The following is a 17,722-nucleotide window of genomic DNA, read 5'->3' on the forward strand; positions in this document are numbered from 1 at the left end:
CCGAAGAGCCAAATCAATCTTGAGAAAGAAAAACAGAGCTGAAGGAATCAGGCTTCTGGACTTCAGACTATACTACAAAGGCTACAGTAATCAAGACAGTATGGTACTGGCACAAAAACAGAAATATAGATCAATGGAATAGGATAGAAAGCTGAGAGATAAACCCACGCACATATGGTCACCTTTGATAAAGGAGGCAAGAGTATACAATGGAGAAAAGGCAGCCTCTTCAATAAGTGGTGCTGGGAAAACTGGACAGCTACATGTAAAAGAATGAAATTAGAACACTTCCTAACACCATACACAAAAATAAACTCAAAATGGATTAAAGACCTAAATGTAAGGCCAAACACTATAAAAGTCTTAGAGGTAAACACAGACAGAACACTCTATGACATAAATCACAGCAAGATCCTTTTTGACCCACCCCTAGAGAAACGGAAATAAAAACAAAAATAAACAAATGGGACCTAGTGAAACTTAAAAGCTTTTGCACAGCAAAGGAAACCACAAATAGACGAAAAGACAACTCTCAGAATGGGAGAAAATATTTGCAAATGAAGCAACTGACAAAGGATTAATCTCCAAAATATACAAGCAGCTCATGCGGCTCAATATCAAAAAAACAAACAACCCAATCCAAAAATGGGCAGAAGAACTAAACAGACATTTCTCCAAAGAAGATATACAGATTGCCAAGAAACACATGAAAGAATGCTCAACATCATTCATCATTAGAGAAATGCAAATCAAAACTACAATGAGGGCCTCCCTGGTGGCGCAGTGGTTAAGAGTCCGCCTGCCGATGCAGGGGATACGGGTTCGTGCCCCGGTCTGGGAGGATCCCATATGCCGCGGAGCGGCTGGGCCCGTGAGCCATGGCCGCTGGGCCTGCGCATCCGGAGCCTGTGCTCCGCAACGGGGGAGGCCACAACAGTGAGAGGCCCGCATACCGCAAAAAAAAAAAAAAAAAAAAAAAAACTACAATGAGATATCATCTCACACCAGTCAGAATGGCCATCATCAAAAAATCTACAAACAATAAATGCTGGAGAGGGTGTGGAAAAAAGGGAACCCTCTTGCACTGCTGGTGGGGATGTAAATTGATACAGCCACTATGGAGAACAGTATGGAGGTTCCTTAAAATACTAAAAATAGGACTACCATATGACCCAGCAATCCCATTACTGGGTATATACCCTGAGAAAACCATAATTCAAAAAGAGTCATGGAAAAAAAAAAAAGTCATGTACCACAATGTTCATTGCAGCACTATTTACAATAGCCAGGACATGATGAGATATCATCTCACACCAGTCAGAATGGCCATCATCAAGAAATCTAGAAACAATAAATGCTGGAGAGGGTGTGGAGAAAAAGGAACACTCTTGCACTGCTGGTGGGAATGTGAATTGGTACAGCCACTATGGAGAACAGTATGGAGGTTCCTTAAAAAACTAAAAATAGAACTACCATATGACCCAGCAATCCCACTACTAGGCATATACCCTGAGAAAACCATAATTCAAAAAGAGACATGTACCAAAATGTTCATTGCAGCTCTATTCACAATAGCCCGGAGCTGGAAACAACCTAAGTGTCCATCATCGGATGAATGGATAAAGAAGATGTGGCACATATATACAATGGAATATTACTCAGCCATGAAAAGAAACGAAACTGAGCTATTTGTAATGAGGTGGATAGACCTAGAGTCTGTCATACAGAGTGAAGTAAGTCAGAAAGAGAAAGACAAATACCGTATGCTAACACACATATACGGAATTTAAAAAAAAAAAAAATGGCATGAAGAACCTAGGGGTAAAACGGGAATAAAGACACAGACCTACTTGAGAATGGACTTGAGGATATGGGGAGGGGGAAGGGTAAGCTGTGACAAAGCGAAAGAGAGGCATGGACATATATACACTACCAAACGTGGGGTAGATAGATGGTGGGAAGCGGCCGCATGGCACAGGGAGATCAGCTCGGTGCTTTGTGACCGCCTGGAGGGGTGGGATGGGGAGGGTGGGAGGGAGGGAGATGCATGAGGGAAGGGATGTGGGAACAGATGTATGTGTATGACTGATTCACTTTGTTATAAAGCAGAAACTAATAAAAAAAAATTGTGTAAAAAAAAAAAAAATAGCCAGGACATGGAAGCAACCTAAGTGTCCATCAACAGATTAATGGATAAAGAAGATGTAGCACATATATACAGTGGAATATTACTCAGCCATAAAAAGAAACAAAATTGAGTTATTTGTAGTGAGGTGGATGGACCTAGAGTGTGTCATACAGAGTGAAGTAAGTCAGAAAGAGAAAAACAAACACTGTATGCTAACACATATATATGGAATCTTAAAAAAAAATGGTTCTGATGAACCTAGGGGCAGGACAGGAATAAGGACACAGACATAGAGAATGGACTTGAGGACACGAGGAGGGGGAAGGGTAAGCTGGGACGAAGTGAGAGTAGCACTGACATATATACACTACCAAATGTATAATAGATAGCTAGTGGGAAGCAGCTGCATGGCACAGGGAGATCAGCTCAGTGCTTTGCAACCACCTAGAGGGGTGGGATAAGGAGGGTGGGAGGGAGATGCAAGAGGGAGGGGATATGGAGATATACGTATGCATATAGCTGATTCACTTCGTTATACAGCAGAAACTAACACAACACTGTAAAGCAATTATATTCCAATAAAGATGTTAAAAAAAAAAGAAGAAGAAGAAGGGCTAATCTTTCTTTCATCTTTAAATAATGAAACATCTCAGCAATTTCCCCAACTGTTCCATGTAGCATCCTCCTACTTCATCTATTTCTAAGCTCCCACATTACAAACTTCACTCCTGGTGCTCGCACACAATGCTAACCCCAAGTTTCTCTGCTTTGTAACATTCACAGTTTGTGTAATTAGCTGATCCTGATCACAAGCGGCTGTGGACAATCTTCCTCAAAAACCCTGCATGGACCCTGCATGGTATCTGCTGCCTTACCCTCTCCTCAGTCATTTAACTTTTTGTTCCTTACCTTTAACTTTGAGTTAAAGACTTGAAAAAGATCTTTATTTGATCTACATACTCTCTTAGGGGGAGAGGTTTTTTTTTTTTTTTTTTTTTTTTACTGTACTGTAAACTTAACATTACCATCACCTGCTCAAAAACGTTTATTTTAGTTTCCCTGGCTTCATTATTTCTTTGATGTGTACTTTTTTTCTTACATATTTCTGAGTTACAGATAGTAGGTATCCTCTGAACTAGTGTGAACCAAATGACAACTGCTTTTCAAACCAAGACATTCTAAATAAGACTGAACAGTCCCCAAGTTTAAGACAGCAACAACACTGAGTAAACAAGACATTAGTAAGAACTGAGATGTGGAGATGGTTCCATAAGCAAGCAGATTACTACTGGTTCTCAAACTTTAAAGAAGGTAAATCCGGTCAAAAAAGCATCAAAGGATGTAACCTCACAGTGTGAATTAAGAGAGATATAAGAAAATTTTATCGATAATTCAACAAACATTTACCAGTGCCTACTGGGTGCCAGGCACCGGGAAAATAAAGATTCTCCCTCACCTCAGCTTTAGAATATTTGTTGAATAGCTTTAAAAAATAAACATCAACAATTAACTTTGACCTTTATGCTGTCCAATTATTTATAAACATTTAACCTAGAACATTCAAACTTGAGTATTCACCAATCAACTTGATAATAATTACCATTTTTTCTCATTGCCCACAGATCTATTGTTCATTTGGTCTTTTTTGCAACTAATAAAAACCACTGAAAACAGAAGCAAGGAGAACAGCTCAGTTCTACCTGCTGAACTCCCTTCCATCCATCCTCTAGGACCCATCTTAATGCTAAGATGTATTTGGAGTCTTCTGGAATTCCCCCAATGCCACACTGCTCTTCTATTAGAAATGACCTCTTTCTGCTTCAAAATCTCAAGCATATCATGCCACTGTTACCTTAAACCAACCACCAGCTTGGCTTGACTTCTGGCATTGGTCTCATGATGTGACAGAGGGTCTATATAGTCTGCAAAGCTGAAGACTTCACTCTACCATTAACCAGCTAAATGACTGTGAGTCAGGCACTCTTCCTCTTTGAAAGGCAGTTGTTTCTTCTGTTTATGTAGAGTATTGTTAATACCACATATCTAAGAGGAAGAGGTATTAAATTAGATAATTTATATAAAAAGCTTTTTAAAAGTCCTTCTTAACTCATACCTAGTGAAAATATCTTGAAATCAGAGTCTATCTCTCTATTATCACACACACTATAACATTAATAGATTAAATAGTTATCTATTATCTATTATAATTTTATTATAATTTACTTAGAGTACCAGAGAAATCAAGCCAATAGCTGGTATGTTTAATCAGTGACTATACGTAACCAATTACTTAGCAGGACATGTCATCTCTAATTAAGCCAGTAAAAGCTTCCTCAAGCCTAATTGGAAGGTATGAGTTTCATACACATACATGTCAAGTGCCACTGGCAGCCATAATATGTTGTATGGTACTATTTATTCTTTAGATCTACTCATCTAACATACTCAGATTGGTGGTTCAATAATTATCCACAAGAAAATCAGCAAGCCTATGTTATATTTCTTAAACTCTCAACAAATTTTCTAAATATTGATCATATAAAAATGTCTTTAAACATTTAAATTCTTCTTAAGGAAAATGGATGATTCCATAAGATGGACACAAAAGTGAGAATGATTTTTTAAAAGACCATTCAAAAATTTAGTTTCATTCATTTAAAGGCAAGAATTTGAAAATGCTTTTAACCTAAACTCAACCTGCTAATCTGTAAATAAAAAGGTTGTAATATTTACTTTCAAGGAGCCAGGTAAAAGAATGGTTTGAGGCTTGTTCATCACAAGAGGGGTTATTTTTCAGAAATAGATCACAGGGATTAGACGTTATCCAGGGCTAGAATCTAGGTGTTTTATTAGAATGCAAAAAGCATTTTAATCAACACAAAAAGCAAAAATGTATTTTTTGAAAGTTCAGTTTGGTCATTATGTTACATGAGTTATAAACTCAAAATTCTATTTCTACCTCTGCAAAAAACTATGGACAAGTAGTTTAACTTCTCTACATGTCAGCTCCCTTGCCACTAAAACAGAAATTAACCAGCTCTCTTAGGGGTAGAGTGAGGATTGATTAATTCATTTATAACAAACTCAGCTTCCTTAAGAAATGCACAATAGATAAATACGCTAATAAAGGTCATCTGAATCTACCCACATTTAATGTTACAGGACCTTCCTTTCACATGTGGCAGTGACATGATTTTTGAAGCAACCTAAACAAATAATTGGAGCTGTTTTTCCTTCCAAATCAACCAAAACCCACCAAAACACACACAGGCAACCTGCAAAAAAGCAAGCATGTGAAACAAAAAACTTCATGCCAGAAATATATTTGCTTAAACTACCTCTCTGTGAAGTTTACATCTATCTTTTACTTCATTTAAAATATAAACTCCTGAAGAACTGGAGACATATAAACTTTGGCATGATACTTTACCCAGGATCAAAAGTGCATGGGTTCTGGTAAAAGATGGCAACATGGGAGGCTCCTGACTCACCTCCATGGACACACCGAATCTACAGCTACACAGAGAACAATTTCCTCTGAAAGAAACCCAGAAATTAGTTGAGTGACCCCTACACATTGAGTGAATTAGAAAAAGCCCACATTGAAATGGGTAAGAAAGGCCAAGACACATAAACCTCACCCCTAGCACAATGACACAAAACTGAGAGGAAACTCACAACTCTTAACTCCTCCTTGAGGAGTGAAAGGTTTGGACCGCACACCTGGCACCCCACCTTCTAAGACTTTTTACCTGAGAGATGGACCCCCAAAATACCTAGCTCTGAAAGCCAACAGGGCTTGTGTCCACAAGACCTACCAGACTATAGCAAACAAAGAAACAATTCTTAGCGGGCTTGCAAGAACTTGTTGTGGCTATTCTCCTCCACCCATCACCCCCTCTCACACACAGGGCTCAGTACAGAGGGAACAAACAGAAATGTCCATCTTCTAGCCTTTCCCTAAAAGAGGTCTTCTTGCATATCTTAAAAGCTGTAGCCTGAGAGTCAGGCTGCTAATTTAGCATACATCTAGAGACTGACTGTAATCCTCCCCAAGGACAGAGAAGGCTAGCAGCTGCCATCTTTACCATCTCCCTCTGCCCCCTCCAATACCTAGGAATAAGTTTAGTCAATGAGGTAAAAGACCTGTATACTGAAAACTACAAGGCACTGATAAAAGAAACAGAAGAAGATACAAATAAATGAAAAGATATTCTCATGGACTGGAAGAATTAACATTGTGTTATAATGTCCATACTACCTAAAGCAACCTACCGGTTCCATGCAATCCCTACTGAAATTCCAACAAAGAACTAGGACAAATTATTATAAAATTTGTATGAAACCGCAAAGAATTTGAAAAGCCAAAGCAATTTTAAAAAAGAAGAACAAAGCTGGAGGTATCATGTTCCCTGATTTCAAACTATGCTACAAAGCTTCTGAAATTAGGGAATCCAGGTACTTCAAAGGAGTAATGATGGTCTCATGTATTAATTTTTGTTACAATTGCACTGCATTGTATTTTTCTTTGTGTGTGATTCGGATTGCATCAAGTGAGTATGATAATACTGGTTACCTTGTGCTACTTGCAAGTCTTTGATTATAAATGTCCTTGATTAAGGACAAAAACAGTTGTCTAGCCTGTGCTATAGCTTGCCAATTCCTGTCCTAAAAGACAAATTTCCAAGTTCCAAGAGGGTGCATTTCTAACAATTTCTGTCAGAACAGCCACAGTAACTTCTCTGCAATCCAGTGAGTCATGGCCATGCCCTCCCCCAACAAAGTCTGGATCTCTGCACTGGAGGGGATCCGCTTCTTTGGATCCTCTAATCTAGGGGTTGTAGCTGATTCTTCTATTACTGCTATATTCTTTAGAGATCTCTTTACTTCTTACTGTCAATCCCTTGTTATTCCAATCCCCTGTTTTAGTGAATAAGTCTTTATATTACACTTTCTCCATTCCAATTACTATGTGCTTTCTTTATCCTGAATGAACCCAGATGATGCAAAGACACAATGCTAAGTGCTAGATATCAAGATTAAACAAGAGAAACTCTGGCCCCTTGCCTTGATACATCTAAAAGTCTAGTGGTGGCGCAGTGGTTAAGAACCCGCCTGCCAATGCAGAGGTCACAGGTTCGATCCCTGGTCTGGGAAGATCCCACATGCCACAGAGCAACTAAGCCCGTGCACCAAACTACTGAGCCTGCGCACTAGAGCTTGCAAGCCACAACTACTGAAGCCCACGCACTCTAGGGCCCATGTGCCACAACTATTGAGCCCGCATGCTGCAAGTACTGAAGCCCTCATGCCTAAAGCCTGTGCTCCACAACAAGAGAAGCCACCACGATGAGAAGTCTGAGCACCAACAAAGAGTAGCCCCCGCTCGCCACAACTAGAGAAAGCCTGCGCGCAGCAACGAAGACCCAACGCAGCCAAAAAAAAAAAAAAAAAAAAAAGTCTAGTGGTAAAGACAGGTAATAAATACACAAACAAACAATACCATACAGTAGTAAGTGCTAACAAGAAGAAATATACAAGGAAGAAAAGACAAGGGCTCTTTAGATGGGGTGACGAAAGCAAGCCTCTTTGAGGAGGTAAAATGTGAGCTGAGACCTAAAGAATAAAAAGACAGTCAAATGAACTTTAACATATTACCTCTCTCATTCTTCCCAAAACATTCCAGGAAGAACCCATCTGTGTATGCACACATCTGCTTATACATTTATGTCCGTCGTCTTTCTTAAGAAATACATTCTTTATTTGAGAGATGCCCCCATGCATTTTACATTCAATGTAATGAATTTTCCAGAGGTTTTTAGACATTCAAGAAATAGAAATTTCTAGTCATTCAGGGAATGAACCTTTCCTGTTTCTATGAAATGAGTTGTCAATTGGCAAGCCACTGTGCTAATGTAGATGGTTGTATAACTGGGGGTGGAAAGTGAAATAGGATCATTCACAATACTCTTCTAGGATTCTCTAGGAAACCAGGAAGGACACAAGCTCTGATATATCCAATTTCAGAATACTACCTAATGTAGATACAATGTCTTCTCCACTTTTTTGGTTTGGGGCAATTTAGTAGGTTAACCAGATTCATTTGTGGACCATCCTGGAAATCAAATGCTGTTTTCTAAACAGAAAGAAATCTGAATTTTTAAAATTAGATTTTAAGACTAGATTTTAGATTTTTCTTTACACAACAGATTGCTTCATTCTGTTTATTTCAAAAGAATGTTTTCTCAAAGAAAGAGTAATCAAGTTTCAAAGAAACAATTAATGAATGTGCATCAACTTTTAAAAAATATCTAGTTAGGCCAGAGAATGGTTTTAGGAAGTGTGACATCTAAGGAAGAAGACTTTCATAAGCAATTAGGAAACATTTTAAGAAAATCACTTAAGTATGATCAACCTTTAGCACCTCCTATATGCAGATACTTTACAAAGGGCCCTTATATACTATTATTTATTTTGCTTATCTTCATGATAACCCCATGTGCCAGCTCTTGTCTCAGTTTTACAGATAAGAAAACTAAGACTCAAGAGTGTTTAAATAACTTTTACTAAGCCGCAAAGCTAGAAACCTGGGAGGGGGGAGCTGAGATTCAAGCCCAGGTGTATAATGCCAAAGCCCATGTAATTTCCACTCCTACCACTTACTATATGCAATTAATTGGTATTGTACTTGACAATTAGGACCTGTCATGGAACCCAGTGAGGCTGATTCTCCTGGGTAGAAGTTGTGACCTGGAAGCAAAAAGAAGCTGGCCATCTGGGGAAACATTATTAAATACTTTATGTAAGGAAAAATTAACAAGTAGATGTATTAAGCAAGAAAATACATGCAGCTTCTAAAAGCAGGTTTCTAAAAAAATGTGCCCTTCTGTAGGAGAGAATTTTGAGAAAAGCAGACATCTGCTTTCTTGGAAATACTCTTTTCTATGAATAATAATAACAGAATTTCTTAGCCCCTAGTTTAGTCTTTTGGGGAAGAAACAAAGATTTATACCTTTTGAGCCATCTCTAAACATTGCTATGTTCCTGCATGTTTTTGATCCACAGCTTTAGAACAGTTCATATCTGAAACAATCACTTTCAGTTCCTGTTAGGTAAAAACAACATTTCTCAGAAATTATGAAAGTACTGTAATATTTTAACCTTTTTACATACACTGCTCTCATAACTCAGATTTATAAAGCAAGCTTCACAGCTGGTTATGTCTCATTGAAAGAATGTCCTTGGGTATAATTTGCTGGCCCAATGCTCTACACACAAATGTAAGAGGACATGCAACTCTGCTGGGGATGCCTCTGAGAGAACTCAAGCTTCCCAGCCAATCTGTCACTATCTGCCTGAAATATTAAATACATTTCTATTGAAAGTGTGTTTGAAGGCTAATAACTCAGCCCAAAATACATTTAAACAGGAGGATGTCCTTTCTCACTGAAAATTCATTTTTACAGAATATTGAAAATGAATATTGTATATAACTGCCACAGTTCATAATGGTAAGTAAAATGAAACCCAAATGTGTTATGGCATCATAGCAGTAGTGAGGTCCCAGGTATCATTTTTTTCAACTTTATTTTGGTATTGTATAATCTCCTCTTATAGTTTTCATGAACAGTATACTCTCTCGAGATTATTTTACACCAGGACAACAGTTAAAAACACTCTTCCTAAAATTACGGATAACCATTAGAGAATTATCTGACAACCCAACACAGTCTTAGTGATCCTAATATGAATGAAAGAAAAACTCTAACAGCAAATTAGACAAAATCATACATCTCTAAATAATCTTTTACATCCATTGTTCTATTGACATAGATCAGGACCAAATGCTTGCCAGATCATGATATTTATATACATTTAATTCTGATACTGACCCTTAATGGGTTTAAAGAAAAGCCATTATGTTGTCCATAAAGAGTTCATATGAGAAAAAGATACTGATTTTTGATTTGTTAACTCACATGAAGACAAATATGGAGAGGTGAAGATGATTAGTCAATGTAGTAATATGGTGAATCTTTCTGGGATTTGATTGAGACAAGGTTTAGAGCAAAAAGAATAACTCAGATTTGTTCACCTATCAACTCCTATCCAGCAAAATCTGGTCCATGGGAGAGGAAGAAAGAGGGAGGCAGTGTGTTATCAAGTCACCTTGGTCACTTCCTCACTGTGTGATTCACCAGAGTATGAAGTGAGAATATCAATGCCATCTCACAAGGCTGCTGTCAGTATAAAATGGTTAGGAATGCATAAAGAGTGTTGAGTCCATAGTATAACATCAATAAGTGATGGCCATTTTTTACTCAGGGAAGAGGACCCTTGGAGAGAGTTGTTTTAAAAAGAAACAGAAGCTTTCAAGAGCATGGAACAAAATGTAGAAATATCACAAACCAGAGATAATCCCTTCACATAAAATAAAACCTACAAATTATGGACATTAAAATGAAATCAAAACACCTTATATATGGCTGAGTGGGTAGGAAAGTAAGGCCATAAACTACTATAACATCACAATAAGGAGAATGTGTCATGGCATCAGCACTTACCCTGTGGGCATCTGCCAATCCTTGGGTTTTAGCCAAGTATCTTAGGCCAGAGCTAGGTGGGAGGTGGGGTCAAACCCGAGAAGGCTAGAATTCTAGAAGGCAGGTACCCTTAGGTAAAAAAAAAAATCCCACCAAGCACAGAGAGATACTGAGACCAGGTATCTTTCTCAGCTTTGGTTGTGGATGGGGTGAGGAACAAAAAGGAATACTAACTGCAAATGAGCACTCCCAAGGGTCTGAAGAAGGAATCCATACTACTGGTATAGCCTAAGGAACCTTAACCTAAATTTTAACGTGTTTCCAGGTAGGTAATACCCCAAGAACCTGGCAAAACAAAATGCAAATCCTCTCTGAGAAATGTTTTAACCCTTTAAAAAATTCCTACAGTTAGAGTTCCAAAGAATATCAGTTCAAAATAAAAAACCCGCCAAAATCAGGATTAAAACAAGTGAATGTGAGCAATAAAAAATAAAATAAAGTATAAGTAAAACTGAATAAACCCACAAAAACGTAGAAGGAAATAAAAACAAGAACACAAATTAACTAAACAGAGAATGAAACTATAAAACCAAAAGATATTACCTGAACAAGTTATTAAAACAGACAAACCTCTGGCAAGTCTGAGTGAGATGCATAAGATGGTGCGAATAAACAATACCAGGAATGAAAATGGGAAATAACTATGGATTCTACAGAAGGCAAATTTATGTCTTTCCTAGTAAAAACGTGATAGAAAAATTCCTAGACAAAGAGATTATCAAAATTTTTTTTAAAAATCCTTAATGATTTCTAAACCATTACAGAAATGGAATCAGTTATTTAAAAAATCATCTCATGAAGAAAACACAAGAAAACACAATCACAGATAGTTTACAACTGAGTTCTACCAAATATTCAAGGAACAGGTAATGACAAACTTATACAAACTCTTTTAAAAAAACAGAAAGAGAAGAAAACTCTCTAATTTATTTTATGAAGTTAGTATAATCTTCATACCAAAACCCAACAAAGGCCACTGGAGAAAGGCAAATTATAGACCAGTGACACTACAGAACACGTGCAAAAAAATGGAATTAACCTTAATGTCAACAAACAATGGAATGAATAAATATAGTATAATCATATGGAATACTACATAATCATGAAATTAACAATTAGTAATAAAATAACATGAATAAGTCTAAAACATACTACTCAGGAATAAAAGGAAGTTGTAGAGAAGTATGTACACAGTAATTTTATCCATATAAACACCCAAACAAATGTATATAGTTTAGGTTTGACATACTTATTATACTATAAAGATTTATATATATATTTATATACAATAATATATATTTTATATATATATGTATCAAGAAATTCAGGGGGAAATTTAACACAAAACAGTCATTAACTGTGCAGAAGAAGGGAATGTGATTGTAGGGGAGTATTAAATGGTCTTGAAAGATTTCCAAACTGGTTCTACTCCTTAAGGTGCATACATGCTTGGACCATTGTTGTTGCTGTTATTTAAGCTGTATACGTGAGATATATATTCATGTATACTAAATTACAAATGTAAGACCACAACAGAAAAATGGGTGCTCATTCAGAATCAAAGACATCAAAGTAAGTAGGTTGCTTCTGACTCAGATAAAGGTTTATGGATGGGCAATATGAAAATTCATGATCCCCTCATGGTAGAAATACAATTACTCTCAAAATTTCTAACAGTAAAAGAAATATTTAATGTTTGGAACATGATATACAAATTTATTCTTTAAAAAATGGTTCCCTAACTAGAACTGTATTCAGTTGTACCTAACTGGTGGCATTAATTAAATAAACAGAGATACTGATTAGGAAAAGTGTCCAACTCAAACATCTATTTCTTGGAAATTGTATTTCTCACAATACAGTATTTCAATGGAGTATTTCAGTTTACATATAATAAACTGTACCTATTCTAAGTGTACAATTCAATGAGTTTAACAAAATGTATATACCATGCAATTCTTACAACAATCAAGACATACATCTTCTGCACTCTCCAAAGTTTTCTTTGCACTTTTAGCCTATCTGTTTGCATTTAAGCCTCAACTCCACTTCCAGCCCCAGACAACCACTGATTTGCTTTCTGTGAATACACATTAATTCTACCTGTTCTAGAACTTATTAATGAAATCACAGAGTACACGTACTCTTTTGAGTCTACCTCCTTTTATTCAGCATGTTTTTAATATCCATCAATGTTGCATTTACCAGTGGAGTTCATTTATTTTTATTGCTTAGTATTCACTTATATGGACATACAAAAATTTGATTATTCTTCTACTGATGGATATTTAAGGTATTTCCAGAATTGGCTGTTACAAATAAAGCCACCAAAAAAACAAAATCTGTATACAAATCTCCATGTCAATGTAAACATCTCGGGGAGATGTATATTTAACTGCATAAGAAACTGTCACACCATTTTCCAAAATGGGTCTACCATTTTACATTCCCACCAACAGTGTATGAGAGTTCCAGTTGCTCTGCTTCCTTGTCCACACTTGATACTGTCAGTCTTTTTATTTTAGCCATTCTAATAGATGCACAGTGGTATCACACTGTAGTTTTAATTTGTATTTCCCTGGTAACTAATGATGCTGAGCATCTTTTCATTGTTTACTGATCATTCGTATTTCTTCATCTGTAAATTGTCTATTCAAATACTTTGCCTCTTCTTGTTGGGTTGTCTTATTAATTGTAAGAGTTCTTCTTTCTGCATGTGATTCACTTGTCAGATATATGTAACAGAATATTTTCTCCCAGTCTGCTTATTTTTCATTTTCTTGACAGTGCATTCCAAGGAACAGAAGTTTTTAATTTTGATGAAGTCTGATATTGTCAGGTTTTTCTTTTATGATTTGTGCTTTTAATGTCCTATGAAATCTACACGATCTCTGGGTTGCTAAGATTTTCTCTTGTGTTTTCACTGTGAAGTGTTAGATAGAGTTTTAGCTTTATATTTGGGTGTAGAGTATGGTATGAAGTAAGGGTCAATGTTCATTTTCCCCTGCAGTTGGATATTCATTTGTTCTCATTTGTTAAAAAGACTTTTCTTTTCCCCAGTCAGCTGCTTTGTCATCTTTGTCAAAAATTAATTGACCACAGGTGACATCAGCAAGATGGTAGTATAGGACTTTCCAGCACTTGTCCCCTCACAGAAATTTCAATCTGAACAACTTTCTATGCATGAAAATACCTTCAGGAGAGCTAAGGATTCCTGGGTGTAGCACAGAAATAAGAAAAGACACATTGAAGAGAACAGAAAAGACAATTCCATGTTACCCCGTCACTGCTCCTAAAAGCCTCAGCAGCCCAGTGCAGAGAGATACACTCTCTCCATAGGGAAAGAAGAGTGAAGTGAGCACCTTACTTCACTGCAGACACCAGCACAGGGCCAGCCAGTGCCAAGTGAACCCCTGTAGCCCCAGGCAAGCTCTCATGGAACCAAATGCTGACCTGCCCCATCGCCAGCCACAGGCTCACTGTAGTGTCAGGCTAGTTCCCATGGACCAAGTGCCAGGCCAGCCTCCATGGATCCAGACTCCAGGTGGGCAACCACAGACCACGGTCCCAGCTCCCGCCCTGTGCCACACCAGCCCCTGTCGACCTGACCTCTCGGCCTACCCCATGCACCCAGGCTTCCAGCCCCAATCTGTGCCAAGCTGACCCCTACGGACCTAACTTCAGGCCCAACCCTGTGCCAAGCCAGGTCCCAGCCTCACCATGGATCCAACCTCGAAGCCAGCACACACAGACCCAGGCTCCTGGTCTGCTATAGCACCAAGCCAACCCCCGTGGCACCAGCCTCTAGACTAGCTCCCACGACCAAGGCTCTAGGGCTTCCCCAACACCACAAAAGACCCTACAAGCCCAATCTCAAGGCCAGCCTTGGGGGCCCCTCCAGCACCAGAACAGACCAGACCCTGTGGCCCCAGGGTCCAGTGAAACCAGCACACAGGCCTGGCCTGCCACAGTAGATCTTGGCACTGGGCCAGTATCCTTGGACCCAGGCTCCAGGACTGCCACCACTGATTAAGGCCCTAGGCTCATCATAACAGCACTCTAGCTCTCACAAACCACCACCACAGTCCCAGACACTGAGCATGACTCTGTGGTCTCAGGTATCAAGCCTGCCCATAGTGGACCCCAGTACCAGGCTAGTCCCTGCAGGTTCAGGATTAAGCCAATTCATGTGTAATCAGGCACTGGGCTAAACCCGGTGCCAGACGGGCCTGGGAAGACTCAGGCTCAAGGCCCACTTGGGTCAGTCCCCATGCATCCAGGAAAGAGGAGACATTACAAATGATACCAAAGAAACAGAGAATCACAAGAGACTATGGTGAACATCTGTAAGCCAAAAATTTAGACAACCTAGAAGAAATGGATAAGTTCCTAAAAGCATACAACCTTCCAAGACTGAATTATGAAGAAACAGATCTACAGATTCAATGCAATTCCTATCAAAATACTAATGGCGGGCTTCCCTGGTGGCGCAGTGGTTAAGAATCCGCCTGCCAATGCAGAAGACACAGGTTCAAGCCCTGGTCCGGGAAGATCCCACTTGCCACGGAGCAACTAAGCTCGTGCACAATTACTGAGCCTGTGCTCTAGAGCCCGTGAGCCACAACTACTGAGCCCGCGTGCCACAACTACTGAAGCCCGTGTGCCTAGAGCCCGTGCTCCTCAACAAGAGAAGCCACCACAATGAGAAGCCTGCACACCGCAACTAAAGAGTAGTCCCCACTCGCCGCAACTAGAGAAAGCCCGCATACAGCAACAAAGACCCAACACAGCCAAAAATAAATAAATAAATAAATTTATTTTAAAAAAAAATACTAATGGCCTTTTTTCATTTTTCACAGAAATAGAAAAAAATCCTAAAATTCATATGGAACCACAAAAGATGGTGAACAGTCAGAGCAATCTGGAGAGAGGGGAAAAAAAATCCACCAAAGTTATAGGCATCACACTATCTGATTTCAAAATATACTATAAACCTTAATCAAAATAGCATGGTACTGTCATAAAAAGAGACATACAGACCAGTGTCTATGATGACCAGAAACAAGTCTACAGATTTATGGTCTTCCACAAAGGTGTCAAGAATGCACAATGGGGGGCTTCCCTGGTGGCGCAGTGGTTGGGAGTCCGCCTGCCGATGCAGGGGACACGGGTTCGTGCCCCGATCCCGGAAGATCCCACATGCCGCGGAGCGGCTGGGCCCGCGAGCCATGGCCGCGGAGCCTGTGTGTCCGGAGCCTGTGCTCCGCAACGGGAGAGGCCACAGCAGTGAGAGGCCCGCGTACAGCAAAAAAAAAATAAAATAAAAAAAAAAAAAAAAAAAAAAAAAAAGAATGCACAATGGGGAAAATACAGTCTCTTCAAAAAAAAATGGCATTTGAGAAAACTGCTTTTCTACCTAGAAAGAATAAATTGAACCCTCATCTCACTCCATCTACAAAAATAAACTTAAAATGGATTAAAGACTTAAATTTAAGACCTGAAACCGTAACACTATTAGAAGAAAACATGGGGGAAAAGTTTGTTGACACTGGCCTGGGTAATGCTTTTTTCATATATGACATCAAAAGCAAAAATAGATAGTTGGGACTAAAACTAAAAAGCTTCTGCAGCAAAGGAAACAATCAACAGAACGAAGAGACAATCTACACAATGGGAGAAAATATCTGCAAACCATACATCTAATAACAGGTTAATATCCAAAATATATAAGGAACTCAACTCAATAGTAAGAAAAGAAATAATCTGATTTTAAAATGGGCAAGACTTGAATAGACATTTCTCAAAATTAGACATAAAAATGGCCAACAGATATACGAAAAGATGCTCAGCATCACTAATCATCAGGGAAATGCAAGTCAAAACAATAATGATATATCACCTCATTGATATTCATTACATTGAACTACAGATCTATTTCTTTAAAAAATTTTTTTAAATTTATTTTTGACTGTGTTGAGTCTTTGCTGCTGCACATGGGCTTTCTCTAGCTGTGGAGAACAGGGGCTACTCTTAGCTGCAGTGCGTGGGCTTCTTGCGGTGGCTTCTCTTGTTGCAGAGCATGGGCTCCAGGCACACAGGCCCAGTAGTTGTGGCTCGCAGGCTCTAGAGCATAGGCTCAGTAGCTGTGGAGCACGGGCTTAGTTGCTCCGAGGCAGGCAGGATCTTCCTGGACCACGGATCGAACCTGTGTCCCCTGCATTGGCAGGCAGATTCTTATCCACTGCGCCACCAGGAAGTCCCAGTAGATCTATTTCTTCATGATTCAGTCTTGGAAGGGTGTATGCTTTTAGGAACTTATCCATTTCTTCTAGGTTGTCTAAACTGTTGGCTTATAAATGTTATGTAACTAGAATGGTTATTATCAAAGTCAGAAGATAACAAATGTTGGTGAGGATGTGGAGAAAAGGGAACCCTTGTACACTGTTGGTGGGAATGCAAATTGGTAAAGTCATTATGGAAAACAGCATGCAGATTCCTCAAAAAACTAAAAACAGAACTACCATAAGATCCAGCAATCCCCCTTATGGGTATATACCCAAAGAAAATGAAATCAGGACCTTAAAGAGATAGCTGCACTCCCTTGTTCATTGCAGCATTATTCACAATAGTGACACCCAAGTGTCCACCAATGGATGAATGGATAAAAAAAGATGTGATATATATAATTATATAATGGATATATATTAATGCTTATATAATATACATAATGGAATATTATTCAGCCATGAGAAAGAAGGAAATACTGCCATTTGCAATAACGTGGATAAAGGCGGAGGGCATTATGTTAAATGAAATAAGCCCCAGACAGAGAAAGACAAATACTGTTTGACCTCATTTATATCTGGAATCTTAAAAAAAAAAAAAAGTAGAACTTACAGAAGCAGAGAATAGAACAACAGTTATCAGGGGCTGGGGAAATGGGGAGATGCTGGTCAAAGGGTACAAAGTTGCAGTTATCTAGGATGAATAA

At 38.7% G+C, this 17,722-nt stretch overlaps 1 protein-coding gene across 5 annotated transcripts in view; it reads right to left on the reverse strand.

Annotated features, from left to right (window-relative positions):
* DOCK3 (dedicator of cytokinesis 3) overlaps positions 1-17,722 on the reverse strand; it is a 404,100-nt gene that overhangs the window by 246,374 nt on the left and 140,004 nt on the right. The window lies entirely within an intron of this gene.

Source organism: Mesoplodon mirus, assembly GCF_964341445.2.
Source record: "Mesoplodon mirus genome assembly, chromosome: 12".
NCBI classification, from domain to species: Eukaryota; Metazoa; Chordata; class Mammalia; order Artiodactyla; family Ziphiidae; genus Mesoplodon; species Mesoplodon mirus.